Source organism: Mustela lutreola, chromosome X (genome assembly GCF_030435805.1).
Source record: "Mustela lutreola isolate mMusLut2 chromosome X, mMusLut2.pri, whole genome shotgun sequence".
Lineage (NCBI taxonomy): Eukaryota > Metazoa > Chordata > Mammalia > Carnivora > Mustelidae > Mustela > Mustela lutreola.
Window position 1 is genome coordinate 102,917,710 of NC_081308.1, and position 5,277 is coordinate 102,922,986.

Consider the following 5,277-nt stretch of genomic DNA (forward strand, 5'->3'; position numbering starts at 1 on the left):
CTCTCTGCCTACTTGTGATCTCTGTCAGGTAAATAAATAAAATCTTTAAAAAAAAAAAAAAAAAGAAAAATGTCTAATCAAGTCCTTAGCCCATTTTTAATTTTTTTTCATTTTATTTTATTTCTTTTCATTGTTCCAAAATTCATTGTTTATGCACCACACCCAGTGCTCCATGTAATACGTGTCCTCCTTAATACCCACTACCAGGCTCACCGAACCCATTTTTTAATTGGGTTATTAATTTAGTTGGTTTTTTTTCACTATTGAGTTATAGGATTTCTTTATATATTTTGGAGATTTGGGGCATCTGGGTGGCTCAGTTGTTAAGTGTCTGCCTTCGGCTTGGGTTATGATCCTGGGGTCCTGGGATTGAGTCCTGCATCGGGCTCCCTGCTCAGTGAGGAGCCTGATTCTCCCTCTCCCTCTGCCCCTGCTTGTGTTCCCTCTCTGGCTGTCTCTCTCTGTCAAATAAATAAATAAAATCTTAAAAAAATATATATACATATACATACATATATGTATATATATATTTTTTGGAGATTTGCCCCTTATCAAATACCTAGTTTGCAAATATTTTCTCCCATTCCTTAGATTGCCTTTTCACTCTGTTGATTGCTTCCTTTGTTGTACAGAAGCCTTTGAGTTTAATGTCGTCCCACTTGTTTATTTTTGTTTTTGATGCCTGTTCTTTTAGTGTCATTACCATGAAATCATTGTTAAGACTAATATCATGATGTTATCTCCTATGTTTTCTTCTAGGAGTTTTAACAGTTTCAAGTCTTATATTTAAGTCATTAATCCATTTTGAGTTGATTTTTATGTATGGTATAAGATAAAGGTCCAATTTCAGTCTTTTACATGTGGATGTCCAGTTTGCCCAGCAACATTGGGAAGACTATCCATTCCCCACTGTGTATTTTTGGCACCCTAATTCAGTAAAGTTGCAGGATACAAAACTGAAATGTAAATATCACTTGCATTTCTTTCTTTTTATTTTTAAAGATTTTATTTATTTATTTGACAGACAGAGATCACAAGTAGGCAGAGAGGCAGGCAGAGAGAGAGGGGGAAGCAGGCTCCCCGCTGAGCAGAGGGCCCGATGTGGGGTTCGATCCCAGGACCCTGGGATCATGACCTGAGCCAAAGGCAGAGGCTTTAACCCACTGAGCCATCCAGGCACTCTCTTTCTTTTTTAAAAAAAGATTTATTTGTTTGTCAGAGAGGGGGAGAGAGAGAGAGAGAGAGGGCAAGCGGGAACAAACAGGGAGAGGGGCAGGCAGTGGGAGAAGCAGACTTAATGATGCAGGATCCTATCCTAGAGCCCCGGGATCATGACCTGAGCTGAAGGCAGATGCTTAACCAACTGAGCCACCCAGGTGTCCCAAACGGTTGCATTTCTATATACTAACGATGATGTATCTGAATAGGAAAATAGGAAAACAGTTCCATTTATAATAGCATCCAAGAATGAAACACTTAGGTATAAACTAAGGAGGTGACTTATACACTGAAAACTAGAAAATACTGATGAAAGAAATTGAAGATGCAAATAATTGGAAAGCTATCACATGTTTATGGATTGAAAGAATATTGCTAAAATGGCCATATTACCCAAAACAATCTACAGAGTCAATGTAATCCCTATTAAAATCCCAATGGGGGGGTGCCTGGGTGGCTCAGTTGGTTAATTGTCCAACTCTTGGTTTTGGCTCGGGTTGTGATCTTGGGGTACTGGGATTGAGCCCCATGTCAGGCTCTGTGCTCAGGGTTGAGTCTGCTTGGGATTCTCTCTCTTCCTCTGCCCTTCCCCCCACCCATGTGTGCATTCTCTCTCTCAAATAAAAAAATAAATCTTAAAAAAAAAGTTGCGATGAAATTTTTTACAGAAAAGCAATCCTAAAATTCATATGAAACCACATAGGATCCTGAATAGCCAAAACAGTCTTAAGAAAAAACAAAGTTGAAGGCATTGCACTTTGTCATTTCAAAATATATTATATTAAAACAGTATGATATTAGGGTGCCTGCCTGGCTTAGTCAGTGGAGCATGTGATGCTTGGTCTCAGGATTGTGGGTTGGAGCCGCACATTGGGTGTAGAGAGTCCTTAAAATCTTTTTTTAAATAAAACCTTTAAAAAAACAGTATGGTACTGGCAGACAGACGTTAAGACTGATGGAACAGAATAAAGAGCCCAGAAATAAAAACAATGATCAGTATTTTGTTGATCTTGTTTCAACGACCACTGAAGGACTTTAAACAGAGTTTAAAAGAGTTGCACGATGAGGTTTGTATTTTAGAGAGATCTCTGATGGCAGGTTCCAGGCCAGATTGAAGGGGGTGAGACAGAGGAGAGAGCCAAATGCGGACAGGGTCAAATTTCTTACTATCCGCTGCCTTTTGAGCTCACTTCAATAAAGTTCACCCTGCTTCCAAGCCTGGGCATCCGTACTTGCCAGGGTCCTCCGTGACCTCCCTTCCTGCTGTCAAATCCCGCTGTGAATTATCCTACTGGACCTCCCAGTGGCGTCTGACATAGTCACTCTGTCTCGCTTCCCTTGGCTGCTGGGACACCAAGCTCTCCTGATTTATCTCTAATCTCCCCAGTCAGTCAGTCCTCTGTGCCTTCTGTGGTTTCCTCTTCCCTCCAACCTCTAGAGTCTGGAGGCTGGAGAGCCCTGGACCTAGGGCCTTCAACTGCTTCTCTGTGTTCTCACCTCCTCAAGGACCTCATTCAGTCCCAGGCCTTTAATCACTGTATCTGCAAGGGAACCTGCTGCCCAGAACTTTCCTCTGGGTTCCAGACAGACCGATCCAGCTGCCTCCTGGCCAGCTCCCTTTGGAGGTCTAATAGGCCTGTCAAACTTAGCACATCCAAACTGAAGTCCTCCTGAGCCTTTCTGCCAATATCGCCCACATCCCTTAATGGCATCTCCATCCTTCTAGTTGCTTGGGTGAAAGCCTTCACGTCATCCTAACACCCAGCAGCTCTCACAGGTCCACAGGCAGACTGTCCGGAGCCACCAAGACCCCGCCCATGATCGACTCTATGATAATGATCAATTTGACCTTCAGGGCCTATCAGGCATGTGCCCACCCACTTTGCCCCACATTTTCCTAACAAACCTGCAAGTATTTTTGGCACTTTGGAGACAGTCTTTTGAGACGCTAACCCACTGTCTTCCTGGTTTTGGCCTCATTGAAATAAATTCATTTCTTGTTTGCACTACCAGTCATTTCTCTGCCTTTGGAATTTATCAGTGGTGAGCAGCCAGGCCTGGTCTGTTTGGGACCTCTGGAGGGACATGCTCTTGGCAGCCCTGCACACCAGCAACAAGCATGGTGGGGCTGAAAACACTGGGACCCTGATCACCCTGTCCTGGCTGGTAAGGTGGTTCCACACTGGCAGAGGCAAGAGACCTGAGGCTACTGCCCCTCCCCCACCCAGCACCCCAGTCCCAAAGTGGGGATTTCATTCAGAAGCAAGTCATTCATCTTACCACCCAGCTCCATTCTTGGCTTGGAGATTTTTCCTTGGTGGAGGAGTAGTCACAAACAGACGGCTCTTAATCTCGTCCTGGAAGACCTGACTTCATCGATAACAGAGGATGACGTTCAAGCTTAAGAACATTCTCTGTAATGCCTTTTTTTTTTTTAAAGTAAACTTTACCCCCAACTTGGGGCTCAAACTCATGACCCTGAGACCAAGAGTCGCTCGCTGTACAAATTAAGCCAGACAGGTGCCCTCAAAAACAATGGTACTTATGGTGAAAGGGCATTGGGAGCTAGATTCAGTGGAGAGAGAAACTGAACTGCAGGCCAGTTAATCTGCAAGAGAAAGGGGTGAGGAGACAGCAGGGAGGAGCCCTCCGGGGGGTCAGAACAAATCTAACACTGACATCAGGATCCCTTCTCCAAAAGAACTGGAGTTGGATTGAGCTGTCTATCCAGCAATTTAAGTCCCAGGGTATGCTGGAAACAATACAGCAATCATCCTGCAGTTAGTGGAGTTTAACATTTGGGCACGTCAGGAAAAGAGGCAAGGAGAAACCTGTCAAATCCATTGTCATCTCAGGGTGACTGTGTGTACGCCCAAGGCCACACCCCTTGGGGACCAACATAATAGGCTTAACACTGGTGTGTGTTTTGGTGGGGAGGAGGTGGTAGTGGTAGCAATAATAGACTTAAATAATCCAGCTAGTTACTACAAATAATAATAAACTTGAAAGAAGGGGTAGAGAGCCTTTACCTAGAGTCAGTACACAACCCTAAAACATCCAGTTTCCAGGGTGTCTGGGTGGCTCAGTCGTTAAGCATCTGCCTTTGGCTCACATCATGCCCTGCATCCTGCATCGGGCTCCCTGCTCTGCGGGGAGCCTGCTTCTCCCTCTCCCACTCCCCCTGCTTGTGTTCCCTCTCTCGCTGTTTCTCTGTCAAATAAATAATTAAGTATTTTTTTAAAAATTATATTACAAAATATCCAGTTTCCAACAAAAAAATTTTTGATATGCAAAGAAATGGGAAAGTGTAAACCAGATGGTGGGGCAGGTCTGGGGGGCTATGGAAAAGCAGGTCACAAAAACTACCTGTGAGAATAACCAGAGATCATACTGCTTTTTCTTTTCTTTGTTTTTCAAGATTTTATTTCTTTGTCGGAGAGAGAGGGAGCCCAAGCAGTGAGAGCAGCAGGCAGAGGGAGAAGCAGGCACCTGCTGAGGAGGGAGCCTGACGTGGGACTTGATCCTAGGACCCTGGGATCATGACCTGAGCTGAATGCAGACACTTAAGCAACTGAGCCACTCAGGCACCCCTCTTTTTCTTTCTTTCTATCTTTTTTTTTTTTTTTAAAGATTTTACTTACTTGAGAGAACAAGCAAGCACAAGTGGTGGGGAAGAGCAGAGGGAGAAGCAGACTCCTTGCTGAGCAGGAAGCCCGACTCAGGGGTCCAAGGACTCTTGAGATCATGACTTGAGCCAAAGGCAGACGCTTAACCAACTGAGCCACCCAGATGCCTCTACTAGATGTCATATTTAACAAAGTCTTCAAAGTAGCCATTTTAGGGGTACCGGGCTGGCTCAGTCAGAAAAGCATGTGACTCTTGATCTCAGAGTTGTGAGTTCAAGCCCCACGTTGGATGTAGTGATTACTTAAATAAATAAAACTTAAGGGCGCCTGGGTGGCTCAGTGGGTTAAAGCCTCTGCCTTCGGCTCAGGTCATGATCCCAGGGTCCTGGGATCGAGCCCCACATCGGGCCCTCTGCTCCATGGGGAGCCTGCT